The sequence below is a fragment of the Topomyia yanbarensis genome, chromosome 3 (assembly GCF_030247195.1).
Source record: "Topomyia yanbarensis strain Yona2022 chromosome 3, ASM3024719v1, whole genome shotgun sequence".
Lineage (NCBI taxonomy): Eukaryota > Metazoa > Arthropoda > Insecta > Diptera > Culicidae > Topomyia > Topomyia yanbarensis.
Genome location: NC_080672.1, coordinates 244736006 through 244756866, shown reverse-complemented (window position 1 = coordinate 244756866; position 20861 = coordinate 244736006). Strand labels below are relative to the sequence as shown.

General features: G+C 37.2%; 1 protein-coding gene across 6 annotated transcripts in view; it reads right to left on the bottom strand.

Moving 5' to 3' along the window:
* The window catches only part of LOC131692853 (apolipoprotein D-like), a 291898-nt gene that overhangs the window by 75872 nt on the left and 195165 nt on the right, over positions 1-20861 (bottom strand). The gene's annotated exons all lie outside the window — the stretch shown is intronic.

Sequence of the window (20861 nt, the reverse complement as noted above, 5' to 3'; positions counted from 1 at the left end):
TTACTAATTGCAAATTTCGAAAGGCTTGTCGAGCTCAATTCTCAAACCCGATTTATGTCCTTGTACTTCGATTACATGGCACAAAATATCAATCCTTCTTCATACTATCCAACCGTGTCAATCTCTTTCATGCTTCTGATTCAACTGTATTCTTCGACACATCCATGAAAGACGAGATTCGTGGAATCCCGGATCACATACGTCCGCCAGTGATCCCAAGCATCTTTCATAGTAAATTTCGAGAAGTCGACTGCAACAAGATGTTTTACACCGACGGGTCAAGCCTCGACGGCTCCACTGGTTTCGGTATATTCAATCAAAACCTCACCGCCTCATTCAAACTCAATGATCCTGCTTCAGTTTACGTCGCAGAACTTGCTGCTATTCAGTATACCCTTGGGATCATTGATACTTTGCCCACCGATCATTACTTTATTGTCTCGGATAGCCTCAGCTCAATCGAGGCTCTCCGTTCAATGAAACCTAGAAAGCACATTCCATATTTTCTGGGGAAAATCTGGGAGCGCCTGCGTGCTTTGTCTGTAAGATTGTACAAGATTACCTTAGTTTAGGTTCCCTCGCATTGCTCCATTCCATACACTCTTTAGCTAAGGCGGGCGCTTTACAAGGTGACATATATGAAAGACCAATTAGCTTCAGCGAATTTTTCAGTATTACTCATCAGAGAACCCTCGAAAGTTGGCAAACTTCATGGGGCAATGGTGAACTGGGAAGGTGGCTACATTCGATAATCCCTAAGGTATCGACGAAACCTTGGTTCAGGGGGATGGATGTGGGTCGGGATTTAATTCGCGTGATGTCTCGGCTCATGTCCAATCACTACACGCTGGACGCACATCTCCGGCGTATTGGGCTCGTGGATAGCGGTATCTGCGCTTGTGGCAACGGTTATCACGAAATCGAACATGTTGTCTGGGCATGCACCGAGTACTGTTCTGCCAGATCTCAACTATTCGATTCCCTTCGGGCCCGAGCAAGATCACCCAATGTCCCGGTTCGAGATGTACTAGCAAGCCGCGATATTCTCTACATGTCCCTTATATACACGTTCCTCAAAACCATCAATATCCAAATTTAAATGCCCCTATCTTTTCTCTTACCATTCCCAGAAGTGCCCTCTTCCGCCTACCGTACCCCAACGATGGTTTGATACGACTCCAAGACGAGACAAAACATCTGTCGAATGAACCAACAACACGAGATCTACAGTACAACATCACACGCGCAACGCGGTGTGTTTCCGATCCGTATCTGAGCCGTACTACGAAATCGTCTGGAGGAACCCCTGCCGGCTCGAGGAAAACCGCCCGGCGTCCCAATACTTGATGCATCCGTTTGAATCTGTAATCCTGGCCGTTGATTCCTGATGCCGGAAACTGAAAGTTTATATCCCCCCCCCGTTCAGCCTTGTCCCCCCCTCTCTCCCATGTCTCTGATACACAGATGTATGACTTCACCCCCTTCTCCCCTTGAATACCTTCCCAAAACTTATGTGCAGGGGGCACATCTTCTAGTTTTAGTTGATCAATCCGTTCGAATCTGTAATCCTGGCCGTTAATTCCTGATGCCGGAAACTGAAAGTTTATATCAACCCCCCCGTTCAGCCTTAGCCACCCTCCCTCCCATGTCTCTGATACACAGATGTATGACTTCACCCCCTTCTCCCCTTGAATATCTTCCCAAAACTTATGTGCCCCCCTATCTTCTAGTTTTAGTTGATCAATATTTAATCTCGTTAAGAAATGAACAACAGTACCACTACTTTAAATTAGCCCTAATTAATTCCCCTTAATCTTGAACCACTCTCTCTAGTTATTTCTAGTTAATAAACTTGTAAAATGTTCCGCTTAGTTAATAATTAATTTCTCCTACAATCTCCCTTCTAAAAATCATAAAGTGAATTACTATACAAAGAACACACAAAATGACCCGTCCCCCAAATCTTACGAATATTATGTTATACCCTCTTTTATATGTATAAGTTAGCTGTAAAGTTTTTTTTTAGTTTCATTATATAAAACAAAATAATATTGAAATGTGTAACCCCCTAGTTTTAAGAAATTCAAAATGTAAAACAATGAAAAAATGGCACCTGAGCCGTACTACGAAATCGTCTGGAGGAACCCCTGCCGGCTCGAGGAAAACCGCCCGGCGTCCCAATACTTGATGCATCCGTTTGAATCTGTAATCCTGGCCGTTGATTCCTGATGCCGGAAACTGAAAGTTTATATCCCCCCCCCGTTCAGCCTTGTCCCCCCCTCTCTCCCATCTCTCTGATACACAGATGTATGACTTCACCCCCTTCTCCCCTTGAATACCTTCCCAAAACTTATGTGCAGGGGGCACATCTTCTAGTTTTAGTTGATCAATCCGTTCGAATCTGTAATCCTGGCCGTTAATTCCTGATGCCGTAAACTGAAAGTTTATATCAACCCCCCCGTTCAGCCTTAGCCACCCTCCCTCCCATGTCTCTGATACACAGATGTATGACTTCACCCCCTTCTCCCCTTGAATATCTTCCCAAAACTTATGTGCCCCCCTATCTTCTAGTTTTAGTTGATCAATATTTAATCTCGTTAAGAAATGAACAACAGTACCACTACTTTAAATTAGCCCTAATTAATTCCCCTTAATCTTGAACCACTCTCTCTAGTTATTTCTAGTTAATAAACTTGTAAAATGTTCCGCTTAGTTAATAATTAATTTCTCCTACAATCTCCCTTCTAAAAATCATAAAGTGAATTACTATACAAAGAACACACAAAATGACCCGTCCCCCAAATCTTACGAATATTATGTTATACCCTCTTTTATATGTATAAGTTAGCTGTAAAGTTTTTTTTTAGTTTCATTATATAAAACAAAATAATATTGAAATGTGTAACCCCCTAGTTTTAAGAAATTCAAAATGTAAAACAATGAAAAAATGGCACCTTTAAGCTAACGCATACGTGCCTTATCAAATAAACAAATCGAAAAAAAAAATAAATAAACGGTCCTTTTCAGGAACACCATTATTTTAATAAAGAATTAATTAGAAGTCTTTCCCGTTCCCGAAAAATCCCGTTGATAACCTACATATTTATATAAATAATCCCAAGTGTATTCTACTTCACTCCGGTTATGTCTTTGACATTACCCACCCATCTTTTTAAGGTTTCGTTGCAACTGGGGTAACCAACAAATTTTGGACCCCTAGAGGAAGTGGAATTACGAACGTGAATAATACAGTCGTGATTCGCTGGTTGGACACTTTTTAACTGGACCGCTTTTTAGTTGGATCTCCGCTAGTTGGACAGTTGACCAACTAAAAAGCATCTGAACGTCAAAAGCACATGTCAAATTGACTTTGACAATCAATCTAACAATCTTTTACACTGCTAATGTCTTCTTTGTAGAGTTTTTGGCATTTGTCAGTCGGTCTAACTAGCGAATTAAATTCGTTAGTTGGACATAAGCTGTGGCCCAAACAGCGAATCACGACTGTATTTGCTTGCCGATTTTTAATGCAATACATGCACGAATCTGCTCCAAAATGACTATTCTTGAAAGAAAACTGTAAATGGATATTTTATACATTGACATAAACTCGAAAATGACCTTTTTTCAGCATGAATTTTTCACATTTCGGACCCTTCCACAATAATTTAGATAAAACATTAGAAAGAAACGTTTTCAAACACGTATCATGCATTATTCCAAATCAGACAAATCAATTGAATCAGTAAAAAATATTGCAATTGTATCTAATTTAAAGATGTATCACTTCCACCGATTCCTCTTGGCTATCGTTGGAATATGAAACGTTTTAGGTATATTTTTTAAAACTGTGGATTCTGTTTAATTTTAAACAATTAGAGACAACCCAAGGAATGTAATTGTTGCATCAAACCAAACAAATGCAGATAAACCTAGCAGTGCAGGAGACAAATACATTAACAGGGTCCATAATATGTAGGGGTCCAAACTAGGTTGGATATCTATTGCATATTTGATTGCAGAAATTTGCCGACATTCATTTGCGGAAGTCAGTCAATTTAGTTAGTTCAAACAATGTTTTTCTTGAAATAAAGAAATATGTTGAATCATGCTATACGATTAGATCAATAATAAGCAATTTTTGGGTGGAAACTAAACTGGAAGAAAACATCCATGAAAGACGAGATTCGTGGAATCCCGGATCACATACGTCCGCCAGTGATCCCAAGCATCTTTCATAGTAAATTTCGAGAAGTCGACTGCAACAAGATGTTTTACACCGACGGGTCAAGCCTCGACGGCTCCACTGGTTTCGGTGTATTCAATCAAAACCTCACCGCCTCATTCAAACTCAATGATCCTGCTTCAGTTTACGTCGCAGAACTTGCTGCTATTCAGTATACCCTTGGGATCATTGATACTTTGCCCACCGATCATTACTTTATTGTCTCGGATAGCCTCAGCTCAATCGAGGCTCTCCGTTCAATGAAACCTAGAAAGCACATTCCATATTTTCTGGGGAAAATCTGGGAGCGCCTGCGTGCTTTGTATGTAAGATTGTACAAGATTACCTTAGTTTGGGTTCCCTCGCATTGCTCCATTCCATACACTCTTTAGCTAAGGCGGGCGCTTTACAAGGTGACATATATGAAAGACCAATTAGCTTCAGCGAATTTTTCAGTATTACTCATCAGAGAACCCTCGAAAGTTGGCAAACTTCATGGGGCAATGGTGAACTGGGAAGGTGGCTACATTCGATAATCCCTAAGGTATCGACGAAACCTTGGTTCAGGGGGATGGATGTGGGTCGGGATTTAATTCGCGTGATGTCTCGGCTCATGTCCAATCACTACACGCTGGACGCACATCTCCGGCGTATTGGGCTCGTGGATAGCGGTATCTGCGCTTGTGGCAACGGTTATCACGAAATCGAACATGTTGTCTGGGCATGCACCGAGTACTGTTCTGCCAGATCTCAACTATTCGATTCCCTTCGGGCCCGAGCAAGATCACCCAATGTCCCGGTTCCAGATGTACTAGCAAGCCGCGATATTCTCTACATGTCCCTTATATACACGTTCCTCAAAACCATCAATATCCAAATTTAAATGCCCCTATCTTTTCTCTTACCATTCCCAGAAGTGCCCTCTTCCGCCTACCGTACCCCAACGATGGTTTGATACGACTCCAAGACGAGACAAAACATCTGTCGAATGAACCAACAACACGAGATCTACAGTACAACATCACACGCGCAACGCGGTGTGTTTCCGATCCGTATCTGAGCCGTACTACGAAATCGTCTGGAGGAACCCCTGCCGGCTCGAGGAAAACCGCCCGGCGTCCCAATACTTGATGCATCCGTTTGAATCTGTAATCCTGGCCGTTGATTCCTGATGCCGGAAACTGAAAGTTTATATCCCCCCCCCCCCGTTCAGCCTTGTCCCCCCCTCTCTCCCATGTCTCTGATACACAGATGTATGACTTCACCCCCTTCTCCCCTTGAATACCTTCCCAAAACTTATGTGCAGGGGGCACATCTTCTAGTTTTAGTTGATCAATCCGTTCGAATCTGTAATCCTGGCCGTTAATTCCTGATGCCGGAAACTGAAAGTTTATATCAACCCCCCCGTTCAGCCTTAGCCACCCTCCCTCCCATGTCTCTGATACACAGATGTATGACTTCACCCCCTTCTCCCCTTGAATATCTTCCCAAAACTTATGTGCCCCCCTATCTTCTAGTTTTAGTTGATCAATATTTAATCTCGTTAAGAAATGAACAACAGTACCACTACTTTAAATTAGCCCTAATTAATTCCCCTTAATCTTGAACCACTCTCTCTAGTTATTTCTAGTTAATAAACTTGTAAAATGTTCCGCTTAGTTAATAATTAATTTCTCCTACAATCTCCCTTCTAAAAATCATAAAGTGAATTACTATACAAAGAACACACAAAATGACCCGTCCCCCAAATCTTACGAATATTATGTTATACCCTCTTTTATATGTATAAGTTAGCTGTAAAGTTTTTTTTTTAGTTTCATTATATAAAACAAAATAATATTGAAATGTGTAACCCCCTAGTTTTAAGAAATTCAAAATGTAAAACAATGAAAAAATGGCACCTGAGCCGTACTACGAAATCGTCTGGAGGAACCCCTGCCGGCTCGAGGAAAACCGCCCGGCGTCCCAATACTTGATGCATCCGTTTGAATCTGTAATCCTGGCCGTTGATTCCTGATGCCGGCAACTGAAAGTTTATATTCCCCCCCCCCCCCCCCGTTCAGCCTTGTCCCCCCCTCTCTCCCATGTCTCTGATACACAGATGTATGACTTCACCCCCTTCTCCCCTTGAATACCTTCCCAAAACTTATGTGCAGGGGGCACATCTTCTAGTTTTAGTTGATCAATCCGTTCGAATCTGTAATCCTGGCCGTTAATTCCTGATGCCGGAAACTGAAAGTTTATATCAACCCCCCCGTTCAGCCTTAGCCACCCTCCCTCCCATGTCTCTGATACACAGATGTATGACTTCACCCCCTTCTCCCCTTGAATATCTTCCCAAAACTTATGTGCCCCCCTATCTTCTAGTTTTAGTTGATCAATATTTAATCTCGTTAAGAAATGAACAACAGTACCACTACTTTAAATTAGCCCTAATTAATTCCCCTTAATCTTGAACCACTCTCTCTAGTTATTTCTAGTTAATAAACTTGTAAAATGTTCCGCTTAGTTAATAAGTAATTTCTCCTACAATCTCCCTTCTAAAAATCATAAAGTGAATTACTATACAAAGAACACACAAAATGACCCGTCCCCCAAATCTTACGAATATTATGTTATACCCTCTTTTATATGTATAAGTTAGCTGTAAAGTTTTTTTTTAGTTTCATTATATAAAACAAAATAATATTGAAATGTGTAACCCCCTAGTTTTAAGAAATTCAAAATGTAAAACAATGAAAAAATGGCACCTTTAAGCTAACGCATACGTGCCTTATCAAATAAACAAATCGAAAAAAAAAATAAATAAACGGTCCTTTTCAGGAACACCATTATTTTAATAAAGAATTAATTAGAAGTCTTTCCCGTTCCCGAAAAATCCCGTTGATAACCTACATATTTATATAAATAATCCCAAGTGTATTCTACTTCACTCCGGTTATGTCTTTGACATTACCCACCCATCTTTTTAAGGTTTCGTTGCAACTGGGGTAACCAACAAATTTTGGACCCCTAGAGGAAGTGGAATTACGAACGTGAATAATACAGTCGTGATTCGCTGGTTGGACACTTTTTAACTGGACCGCTTTTTAGTTGGATCTCCGCTAGTTGGACAGTTGACCAACTAAAAAGCATCTGAACGTCAAAAGCACATGTCAAATTGACTTTGACAATCAATCTAACAATCTTTTACACTGCTAATGTCTTCTTTGTAGAGTTTTTGGCATTTGTCAGTCGGTCTAACTAGCGAATTAAATTCGTTAGTTGGACATAAGCTGTGGCCCAAACAGCGAATCACGACTGTATTTGCTTGCCGATTTTTAATGCAATACATGCACGAATCTGCTCCAAAATGACTATTCTTGAAAGAAAACTGTAAATGGATATTTTATACATTGACATAAACTCGAAAATGACCTTTTTTCAGCATGAATTTTTCACATTTCGGACCCTTCCACAATAATTTAGATAAAACATTAGAAAGAAACGTTTTCAAACACGTATCATGCATTATTCCAAATCAGACAAATCAATTGAATCAGTAAAAAATATTGCAATTGTATCTAATTTAAAGATGTATCACTTCCACCGATTCCTCTTGGCTATCGTTGGAATATGAAACGTTTTAGGTATATTTTTTAAAACTGTGGATTCTGTTTAATTTTAAACAATTAGAGACAACCCAAGGAATGTAATTGTTGCATCAAACCAAACAAATGCAGATAAACCTAGCAGTGCAGGAGACAAATACATTAACAGGGTCCATAATATGTAGGGGTCCAAACTAGGTTGGATATCTATTGCATATTTGATTGCAGAAATTTGCCGACATTCATTTGCGGAAGTCAGTCAATTTAGTTAGTTCAAACAATGTTTTTCTTGAAATAAAGAAATATGTTGAATCATGCTATACGATTAGATCAATAATAAGCAATTTTTGGGTGGAAACTAAACTGGAAGAAAACATTTTCAAGCAATGCGTCCTAGAAGCTGTAAATGAAAATATAACCCATGGTGTTTTTCTCGAACAACATTATTCAAAAATAGGTATCTGTAAAACTTCTGGATATGAAAGAATGGACTTTTCCCTTTCACTTGCAACCAAAAGCAAAATAATTGTTCGGGGGACTGGAACAACTTTTTACTTCAAAGTTTTTTGTTTGAAAACTGAAATAGTTATTCTAATTTTATCAGTTTTTAGATTTTTGTACGGGGCCTACTGGTTAAGAAATTGATTTACAAAAAATGTTTGGTTCAGTGGAACAGTATATTAAGCTGAATTTTAGTGTTTTCAGTCCCATTTTTAAGCGGAAAAATTATATTTTCAGATTCCATTTGTTCTTTAGAGCTAATGATATTTTCATCCCGGTGGCACGGTGATAGTTTCCTGAAACCTCCGTTTGTTGTTGTGGTGGCGTTGTTGTCAACAAATTATTAAGCTACATTCATACTGTTCCTAGGTATGGCGCACATGCATTGAGAAATATGAAAATCTATTAAAAGGTTTTCAATGTTATTCGAATAAATTGCATTTGTTTCGACACAAAGACTGAGCTAAAAATTTAGGTGTAATAAAAAACGAGTAAAAATATCGATTGAAGATGCAGTATGTGATAAGCCTACTCTAACGTTGCGGTGTGATAAGAATCTTCAGGGGTATAGAGTATTTTCCAAACTGTAGCTGTATTAGGGTGATTAACGATTTGTGTTGATCCACCTACTATAATTTTCTGATAGGTCGAGGAAAATAGTTGACCTTAATCAGCTGAATTATTTTTGTAATTGAACATGAAGGAGTATTTTATGTCCCCGGCTTTAGTTTAACAGGGGCACAGAGATTTTTAACAACATTACAAATAGGATATGGGATTTTATTCCAATATTTCAATTAGACATGAAATTCTACATAGGATATTGACACTACAATGTTATCTAACATCAGAAAAGCTTTTTCGCATAAGCAATCTAACCTAGCATCTTCAAGATAAGTAAAGATTAGGAAACTGAGTGTATGCGGAAATGTAATGATCGTGCAACTAGTCACACATGATGGTGACCCGAAAATATTTAAAATACCACAACCACAAACGAGACATTTTTTGAAAAAAATTAAATCGCCAATTACAGAAATACTAATAACGCTGTTGATAGAACACGATCTAATGAAAAAGTAAGCTTATGCCAATAGTGACATTTGACAGTAGTTACAACAGCAGTCCACTGTTGTAATGAAATTGCGTATGTTTGCTAAGAAATGTGAATAGTCGGTCGATCGGAATCGATTTCAAACCCCCAGAAAGATTTGTTTACTATCTGTCACTTGAGATGTTTTATCCCTGTTATTTGTGCAAAAATCGAATCGTTGGTTAAATCAGAGGGAAGAAATTTGCTTGCAGTAATTGTTTTTCAACAAGTTGTTAAGCTACGTGGAAAGCCAATAAATTTTAAACACGAAACTTATCAATAAAATAATTCACTGTCTCTTCAAATATTGTTGCTCTGCGATTTTATTACCAACCATCATTTTATACATTTATATGAAGTTAAACAATATTCAGTTAGCATAATGACGGATAAAATAATTAATTGTTTAGTAAATATTTATTACGCACAGAGACGATGTCGTACAAAAATAGATATGAACATAGCTTAAACGCATTTCTTGACAGCTAGTAGAACCAAAGAACCAAATTTTTTGGCTTCAAGACAAATGTATGTAGATGACAGCCGTGCCACCGAGGTGGATATTTTATGAAAATGAAGGTATAACGAATTGTTGACCTATCTTATTCGATATTCTTATCTATTTATGATATGGTAATTAATGCCTATAGTAAATAGATTTCATTTTTTCTATCGTGTATTTGTGTATTCTTTTTAATTTCTTCCTCCATTCTAGGGGTTGGCTAATGTAATCTATAATTACACTCCTTCCTGATCAGATGATACCTTGCAAAATAAATCCGGCCTTAATTTAAAACTTTGTAGCTGAATGATCTTAAGGGGTTACATACTTTTTTATTTTTCGAAAAATCGATTACTTAATCTGAAAGTAACTCCTTGAGAATATTTTCCCAAGTTTTTATAGCGATCCGAAAAATAGATCGAAAGTTACAGCGCTTCCAAGCGCGCTTCGTCGACCAACAGCGGTGGTAACTTGAAATTTTGAACTCGATTATCCCCTAAATGTCGTTTTTCCAAAAATGGGTGTTCCACGATCACGATTGCCGAAAAGCCACTCAACCGATTCGCTTCAATTTTTTATTGATCGTAATTAATTTTTCTCGTACCTTAACGATTCCTTTTTTAGGCATAAATTTTTGTTTTGTAGATGACAATTTTTTAATACAATTTTTGGAGCTCAAAATAGCGAATTTTTAGGAAAAACGTTTTTAATCCACCTAACAGTGTGATGAGACATTTCTTATAACTCTTATCACTCTCTTCGGATATTATATCGATTGAGAACATTTAGAACTTGATGCTTCGTGATGTTTTTGATAACACATACTACAAGGGATAGTAACAGGACTCAGAGAATCGCACAAATCAGCATAGGACAACATCAGTGCTAGAAATACCAAAGGCTAAACCAAATCAATATAAAAGCGGAAAATGGCCTGTAAAATAGGCATACAAACGAACTATTCCTAATGTTCTGTTAGTAACATATCTAAATTCTTCAATCAAGGCATTGTGTAGGGAAAACCGAATTTTCCTAAAGGGGTTATATATGGTGTGCTGAGCCAAAATATCGATTTTTTTAATCAATTTGAAGTTCATACTCTCAATAGCATTTACTCAAATTTCCAACGCGACTGAGAACTAAGAACTGCAATTGCAGCTCTTGATATCACGCTACCTCTGAAGTGCATGCGTGCATAGTTCAAACTTTCCTTCGAAATCGACTTTTTCTAAAAGTGACTTCCCAGTAGTATCTTGGATTTGCATTATTATCGCTAATTCTATACCAAAGAACAAATAAAAACTCATGAAACCCGTTAGTGAAAATCATCATCATTACTATAATTTTCTTTTTCACGAAACTTTTCGATAGCCTTTCGTCACTTGCGTTAGTGAACTGGGTGCACGCTGATCTGAAAATCGTCTTAGGGCACCATCGGGTCTCATTCAGAGCCATTTGTGCTTTTTTCGGTGGGTTAAATCTGTAAAGAATACTAAAAACTATTCCATATTTATCATTTCAGCAATTCGAGAGATCGTGCCCAAGCAACCAGAAGTTCGGATAATACTTAAAAAGCACACTTTAAAGTTCACATAAAGTTCTTAGCGAACTTTCAAGCTGCTTAAGCTTCAATGGAACTTGAAAGCTGCTTAAGCCGCTATTAGTACACAAAACGTATCGCAAAATTACTTAAAACGGGAAGCTTATGCAGCTCCCTTATACTCACTTTTGGTTGCTTGGGTGCGCACCGCAAGCCATGAAACTGCGTAACGGAGCGACGGTCACTACTCCGTTTATTAAAAATTTTCAAATACTTTATAATTTTCACAACCTTATTAGGAAAAGTTGTTTAATAAGTTTTTGTAATATTGTGTACGAATAAAGCAGAAAATTTCTGTATTTTCTCAATCTGCAACATATAAACCCTTAAGTATACCAATTAATTTTGGATACTTTTTTAACATAAACTCGTACGAATTGGAAGATGTTGGCCAAATGTTGATAAAATAACCTCTTGAAAACTACCAAAAAATTAGTGTGGTTCGATGCAATTGAAAAAATATCCTTTAAAAATGGGATGAGCCTATTAATGTGGGACACAGTGAATAATAAATACAGTAAAGACCCGTTTTTATCAACCCCATGGTGTATTTTCGGCTGACTAGTAGTACTACTTGTTGGCTCCACCACAAGTCTGCTTCTCCCAAATGTCCCCTCAAGATACTCGTACGCGAGTTAAACCCACACCTATACAACCCGAACTGACAGCATTTAATAGGCGTGTTTCGAAATTCAACATTGCTCAACAATTGGTCATCGATGACCAAATTGTTGAGTTAAACATGGCCGCCTCGTTTTTTTTCGGTGTGCAAATAAGAAAGTTTTGCTCTGTTGTGATACAAAACTTCGGATGCAACATTGCACGTTGGAGAGCTGCGACACCCATTCCCCTCTCGCTGCTGAGCGGCAAAGAGAAACTAAAATAAGCTGGTATCAGTGATGCCACATTTTATATTATTTACCGGGAATAAAAAAATCGCACTACTTTTTCAGAAAATTTGCACCGAAATTTACAGAAATAAGAAAGTTAATGCAAACGTTTTGCTAGTTGAATAATGTTTGGTTAATTTGGGTGTTTTTACATCAACCTTTCCAATCTCGCTTTATTTTTCCGTCAATAATAAATAAAGAACACTGAGTTCTTAGTTCAAAAATCATTTGTTCTATTGTTAAGGTTTCAATCATAAGTTCATTCGCCAGCAAATCCTTTGTTTGGAATAGCCAAATTACAAAATATATTTGTATTAGACACCAAAGGAAAACAGTTTCCGTAAATTTATATATCCTATATACACTTTCTCAAAATTACTTAGTATTTTCAAATTTTCAAAAAAAAGATTGTTTTACCATTTTATCTCCAAAAATATGTACCATGCTCTAGTTTCCTTAGACATCATTTTAATCTGTACCTATACAATTCAAATAATCTGCAGCTTTATAGAAAAATCTGTACTTTTGGTAGCACTGCGCGGTACGCATACACATCTGTCAATCGCGCTTCTTATTCGCTCTTGGCATGATGGTGGGGATATGCAGTTTGCTGAAATCACGTATATGGCACCCCTATCCCATTTGTATTGAACTGACAAGTCAACATCTCAGCGGGCACACAAGTTATGGGCCCCACTGACAGTTCAAATTCTGCAATTCTGCTTGTTTTGCTCGAAGCTCGATTTTTACTAGTCAGATACCGTACGGCATAACTCAATTTTAGGCATTTGTTAAAAAGCGAAAATATTGGATAGCTAATTGAAGAAATGTGTTGTTTTGTGCATGTCAATGAATAACAAAAACTTTACACCATGGTGCACCAAAAAATTAAACGAACTCGATTATCCCAAATTGTGCCGAATGAAATTGATTCTGTTTATTGTGGATCGACCCTAACGCGACCTTTTATATGTTCCCTATCAAAAAAAATGCGGACGAACATGGTCAGGCGATTTAAACAGTTTGACGTTTAACTAAACTCGCCTGTGCTAATTGCCCCTAGGAACAAATGCAATTTGCGAATGTGATTTAAAGGCAATTTCAACACTTAGACACATTTTCTGGCGGCTGAAAAGGACTTGGTTGTATTTGCGTTTTTCAAACATGGCGGTTCATGTTTGGCTTAAGCTTAAAATTGTTTTTTAAACGAGTAGCGTGTTCTCGCTTGTATTTTGTTTGTCTAGTGTACTTCAATTAGCCAACGAATGTGGGAAATTGTGGAATCGTGTGTAAATATAGTGGAACAAGATATCTGACCTAAACTCTTAATAAAAGTCAAATTGTGGTAAGTTTTGGTGTGCAATGCTAATTTAACCATTGATTCTTCCTATAATTTGGTGGTGATTACCTAGTGTAGTGATAAGTTCATGTGAGTACATAATGAATCCGAAAATAAGTAATATTTGTAATTTTCATATTAGGCAATTAAGGGCGATTAAATGGCGCGTTCCCTGGGCGATTTAGGGGCGATTTAAGGGCGGGTAGAGCGGCTAAAAAATGACGGCAATTAGCGCATCCGAGTTGGCAAATAGCCCCCCGTTAGCCAGCAACTTGTCCTTTTTGACTGGGTTGGCATAGAAATCATGGCGGCGTAGCAGATACCTGGCTGAAATAAATTCCAATTCTCACAACACGTGGTCGGCAGCCAGACGTGCTATCTCTTTCGCTTCTTTTATCTGTTGTATAAGCTTCTTTCAAAAATGCGTGTACCGTCAACGAAGTTTTGGCGTCAGCAGCGATGCCAACCTTCCAGTTTAAACTGGATTCTTCCAGTTTTTCTTACTCGATCCTGTCAAACAGACAAATGTGTAAATCGTCCAGTTTTTTAAAAATATTGTCCAGTTTTTTCCCAGAGGTATGTGCTAAAATTATTTCCTCACTATTTGCAATACAAAAGTAGTTTACTATATAAAATAATAATAAATAATAAAATAAATGAAATTGTGAAGAGTACATCCTCTCTGGGAAACAACATATTTGTTTTTCAGTAACCATATTTTGCTGCACCCTGTCATATTTCATTATACATTAGAAATTGATATGCTATGGAGTGCAATATTAGCAGATATCGTTAATTAAAATGAATATTGTTTTTTTAGTCTGTTTATTACATACGGCACTGTGCGTTAGCTTGAAGGTACCAGGTTTTTGGTTTAACATTTCAAATTACTTAAAACTTGCCACGTGAAATTATCTAAAAGTTATATTTAAATAGTAGCGATCACTTTTATACTATCCTTAACTAGAAAATCGCTGCTTTGTTATACGTAATCGAATTTTTAATAATATATATTTATGATAATTGTTTTCTTATCTTTTCTATTAGCTGAATGAATATTGTTTGGCTTCATGTTTGAGAATCCAGTTTTATTGAAGATAGATCCATTTTATTTTATAAAACTTTGCATCCCTGTTTGCAAGGATAAATTTGGTTTTTCGGGCATATAGTTTTTTCCAGTTTTTTTTTCAAGAGAGGTTCCAGTTTTTTTTGAAAATAAAGTTGGCTACGCTGGGCATCAGTGTACTCTCTAGCTCGCCTGGTAGGTTAGTAATGGTTAATAATTGATGCGCGCAGTTGTATGATAAATAGGGCATTCAAGTTTTCATTGCGCTCAAATACAGTTTTTCACTATTCTGGGGTTATTTTTGCTATAGCGCATTGCGCACATAATAAGTGCGATTAAAAGTGCGGAAACACAAATAATACTGCGCTTTTACATTGAATTGTATTGGTGTCTATTACGCACTTATGTATTATCCAACGAGGAATAAGTGCGCCTCATACATGAAAACGATTTAATGTAAAAGCGCACTTTTATAAGAAAAATCGCACTTTTTTGGAGTCCAGTTTTAAATGCCATCAATAATATTATCAGTTTCTCGGTGATCGTTTGTCCGATTATCACAAATGCCTCAAATTAGAGGTATATTTTCCTGCTACAAAATTTCGTACGGATCAATTGTATGGTTCCGAAAAGATAAACTGTTAATCGTCCGGTCACATGAAATTCCCATATAAGAAGGAACTAAAAAAAATTCTAGGAAATCGAATTCGAATTTTGGATGACAAATATCTTTAAAATGCATGAAACATCGCGATTTTAACCAAACCATTTTTGGTGTTTAGACCATTTGGGCATAAACTATCCTTCCTATACATTATGCGAACATTATCCTGTTTCTCCTACCATCTGATCAAGACGACCAAACTCAAACCGCTGATTACTGGTTCAAGTTTTCGATTTGGTCTTTTTCTTTTACAAAATTTTAGAACTCGAATATTGATTTCTTGTATATAGTTGTCATGTCATGTATAATGAAAATGTATTACACCCAGGTTTTTTTACGCGGGGGATACGTATCGCGTTAATTGAAAAAACCGCGTTAATTCGAAAATTCTCGAAAAAAAACCACGTTAATTCGTTTAAAAGTTTTATTTTTGCACGGATTTCGCAATTAATACCGGTTTTGCAAAAATAAGTCCTTTTGAATGCAAAAATCCTTTTAAATGCAACAAACTTAGAAGATTTTCGGAAAGATGGAAGAGACGGATCTGGACTCCTTATGTCCCGCACCTCAACAATATGGGTATTTTCGGAATGGTCCTGACGAGTAGGTGCCAGAAATTGATGTTTGGTGTCATTTTGAAATCCAAGATGGCGACTTCCGGTTTAGCGAAATTCTCTACAACCCATGCAATATGGGTATTGTCGGAATAGTCTTGACGAGTAGGTGCCAGAAATTGATTTTTGACGCTATTTTGAAATCCAAGATGGCGACTTCCGGTTTAGCGAAATTCGCTGTAACCCAATCAATATAGGTATTTTCGGAATGGTCTTAACGAGTAGGTGACAGGAATATATAAATAAATAAATCTGCATCTTCAGCGCAAGGTTGTCCATGATAAATTGATTTTTGAAGTCATTTTGAAATCCAAGAGTATGATTTCCGGCTTAGCGAGATTCTCTACAACTTAAGAAATATGAATATTTTCGGAATGCTTTTTGACGAGTGGGAGACAAATGTCGATGTTTGACGTTATTTTGAAATTCTAGATGGCGACTTCCGGTTAACCGAAATTCCCGAATGAAAAATCTGGGCGATCATCCAAAACATCCTCGAATATAAGATCTAATCATAAACCAGCGAAATGTAAAATATTTTTATGTGTTCATTCAGAAGAGTGCGGGGAGAATGGAAGTGAGAGAAGAAAGAGATGTATGTAATGCGAGTTGGGGGTTTTAATTGATTCAAATTAAACACATTGCTAAATTTCAAGTAAATTCAACTGTTTAATTAAAGCTATTTGTTCTATCCATATTGATTAGGTTATAGCGAATTTCGCTACAACCTAATCAATATAATAACTAATAACCGCTAGTCGCCATCTTAGAATTAAAAATTGCGTCAAAAATCAATTTCTGGTATCTACTTTAAGACCATTCCGAAAATATCCATATTGTTGAGGTGCGGGCCATAAGGAGTCTTCCAGACCCGTCTCTTCCAGCTTTCCGAAAATCTTGTAAGTCTTTTGCATTCAAAAGGACTTTTTTTTATTTTTATTTTTTGAAAAAAACCGTGTTAATTTCGAAATCAACGCGGAAAATAAACTGCCAAAGTTCTTTGCATTTCAAAAGATTTAGAATTTTTTTTAAGAAAAACATCTAAGTCTTTTGCATTCAAAAAAAAAGGAATTTTATTCATTTCAACTACCATCAAAGGCATTTTGAACATCATTCTTCATTAGATGCACAATATATGTATCTATGTGAAAAACTGGCGCGAATATTACGCACTACTATTGCACTGGCGGATAGCATTCATTGGAGTCTAAAGGGTAACTCCGCTCCCCCACCACATTTTCGGGAATAATGATTAATGATCACAAATTAAAAAAATATAATAATTCCAAACAAGCGTGTATCTCGGCGAGAGTTTTGTGTATCGTGGATAACCTAGAAAAAGTTCGAACAAATTGATGTGAAAATAATGTAGAATAATTTTAATAATAGATTGAGCATTGGCAAAAACTAATTCTTACATTGGCGATCCTGCCGGTTATTGTAAAACGAATCCAGTTAGAATCCCCCACGCGGTAACCAAAATAAGGAAAGAGTGAAAGCGTGTAAACTGAAAGGCTTCCCAAAAACAATATGGCGACTCGAAAGAAAAAAAAGCATTGTGAAAGCGTATAACCCACATACTAGCAAAATTACTGCTTGGTTGCCTGTCATGAAAAATGGCTGCTTTGTAGCCTGCAAAGAAAAAACTCAGCAGCTGCATGCATATATTATATTTCGCAAAAATCACCTTAGGGGCAATCCATATACCACGTGGACAATTTAGGAAAGGGTAGAGGTCACGAGAAAGTCCATGCTTGTCCATTGGGATGGGGGTGGGGGTATGAGTAATGTCCACGTCATCATATTTTTGTCTTTTATAAAAAAATGAAACAAAGTTGTATTGTCATTGGTGTGAGCGGTTATAGTCAAATTTTTTCAAGATTTTTAAATAGTCCAAGTGCTTATAAGGGACCATTCATAAATTACGTAACGCTTTTAGGGGGGGAGGGGGTACGACAAGTTGTGACAAGTTGTGACATAGGGGGGAGGGGGTGTTAACTAGATCGTTACGTAACATGTTTTCATCGAAGAAAAAAATTTTTTTTCTTAGAATTTGTTATGTAACAGGGGAGGGGGAGATGGAAAAATTTGTGACAATTTGTTACATAGGGGGAGGGGGGAGTCAATTTTGAGCAATTTTTGCGTTACGTAATTTATGAATGGTCCTTAACAGCATAGTATGTGCGTGTGCATCACGTGTGAAAATTGAAAACATCTATGACAACTATCATCGAAAAAATCATAAAAACTCGCACGAAAAAGAATCAGAATTTTTTTAATCTAAATCACTTGATTCAATCATCTGTAACATGGTCTAATCACATTAATTTTGGATTTCATAGCTAGAGGTTGAAATTACGAACCAATTCAAAAATTCAAAGGTTATTTCAATTTTGTGATGAATCTTTGAAATGTAAATATAAAATATCATAAGTCGTTGATATTTGAACGATTTTTATATTAGTCTTCCACATGGGAAAATTGTCTAAATCCCATTTTTATGAAACTACCCATTTTTTTTTTAAAGTCCACATGGACACCGTAGGGAGGGGGTAGGAGTTTAGGAATTGTCCACATTTGTCCACGAGGGGGTCAGAAAAAAAGGTTTTTTGTCCACGTGGTATATGAACGGCCCCTTATAGTACGCCACATCACAATTGAATAAAAAGGCTCGTGCATAAATATAAGCAAAACATACCTTGCCGCAATGAAAACTAGGCATGACGGTTTGGGACAATCACATTATATTAAAATCACAAAACAAATAGTTTTCCTTTTGTTCTAGCATAATGGCATCGCATAATTGCAATGCATTAATAGCTCAAAAAAAATCGTGTTGCTTAGCTGAATACAATGCGGTCGTCCCGATCTACCATGCCAAGCTTAATAGTGGTAATATTTTATGCTGGCGGCCATTTTGTTTTAGTCTTACGATTGATTAATCGTAAGACTAAAACAAAATGGCCGCCAGCATAAAATATTACCACTATTAAGCTTGGCATGGTAGATCGGGACGACCGCATTGTATTCAGCTAAGCAACACGATTTTTTTTTAGCCATTAATGCATTGCTCGTATACGCACACCAGCGTTAGCAACAACGAGCCAAAGGGCTCATTGATCGCAGCAACTTCGACCAGCCATCTTTTTGCTTACGATCGCCTCACAGGTAAGATGTGCTCCTGTTGCTCTCATTTAAGTGTAATACCGTGATGGGAGATTTTCAACCAATGCAATCAAATTCTCAAACTTTGGTCTACGTGGTTTATGAATGGCCCCTTGTCTCTCTGGTCGTGACAATTTGGTGTATACAGTGCTACCCAACGGTGAAAACACGACCCATAGGCTTTTCCCATGCAAATGATCAAAAAAAACTTTTAAGCAGGTGTTCAACAAATATTTTGGTTGTAGTACAGAACCTACGAATCAATTGTCGAAAACCAAAAAGTGACGGCAACCGACCACTTTCCCCTAGCTACTACGAAACTATATGAAGTGAAACAACGAGAAAAATGTTAGCCTTCGTTCGGTGTAACATTTTTGTAACGAATAATTTCGAAATTATTTTAAGCCATATTTAAATGTTTTTGAAACCAAATTGTTTGTTAGAAATTCAGAGTTTGGTAAATACCACTGTCTTTGATGCGGTTGGCCAACAGGAATCGGAGCCGAAGTGGACCATGTGTGGCCTCAATAATACTGTACAAAGATAATGTGGTCAATCAATAAAACTGATTCAAAACCTTTGTAATAATTTTAAAAGCATGTAGAAAATCACAACTAAAATAAGATTGAAACTTTCACTCAAATGTTCACTTTCTTAGCTACATCCGAATCTCCCGGGAGATCCAGAGCATCCGTATAACTGATAAATTCATGAATCCAGTGCTAAAACTCAGAGAGTTTTTTCGGAAGCATTTTTAGTAGATTTACTGACATTAATATATTCTGCTTGTTTATTCCACTGAAAAATGATCTACCTAAATACTATAAGTTTGATGTAATGAAATCATTGCTTTATGCAATGCAATTCAAACTTTCTTAGAATTTTTCGCACAAAAAGGTATGTAACCACTTAATTAGACAATTGGACTCATTTAAATTAATGGCGGATTTGTTTTCCATTTCTGATTGAGAACCTGGGTCTCATTTTCAACATTAAAACAAAGATGACTGAAAGAAAAAAAAAACTCTTTGTGTTTGGTCCATGTTTGTTATCTTTTAGGGTAGATTCCATTCATCAGAATGTACAGATGCAGAGCTCTGCTTGTACTCAAATTGCATTTTATTTTCAAAAGCAACACATTTCACATAATCTTAGGAAAGCAATCAAAGCCAAATTTCATAATTCCCTAATTCCGAAGTCGTTTCCATTTTTACCATTTTTTGTTAATCATTTTAGTTAACAACCTATTGAGTCAATTTGTCAACTCTTTTTATGGCATTTAATTGTGGTGGAAGGTGAAGTATATTTTTCAATATTAAGAGCCATAGTACTCAAGGGAAAGTAAGGAGTTGAAGAGAGAAAGTTAAGAAAAGCGTGGGAGGGCCATATGAGCAAGCTTAGAGTTTACCGGCGACTTAACCCTTTGTCTGCTACCGTAGGAGTCAAGATCTTTTGGTATTAGGAATGCGAATCACCTGAGTCTACGGCATGTCCGGACAAGCGTAAAGTAACTTGTTACTCCATGCTGTCGGAACCGACAAAAAGTTAAGTCACGGTAAACTTCCACATAAGCATTTGCGACGTTGAAACTCACCTATTGTATATGACGACA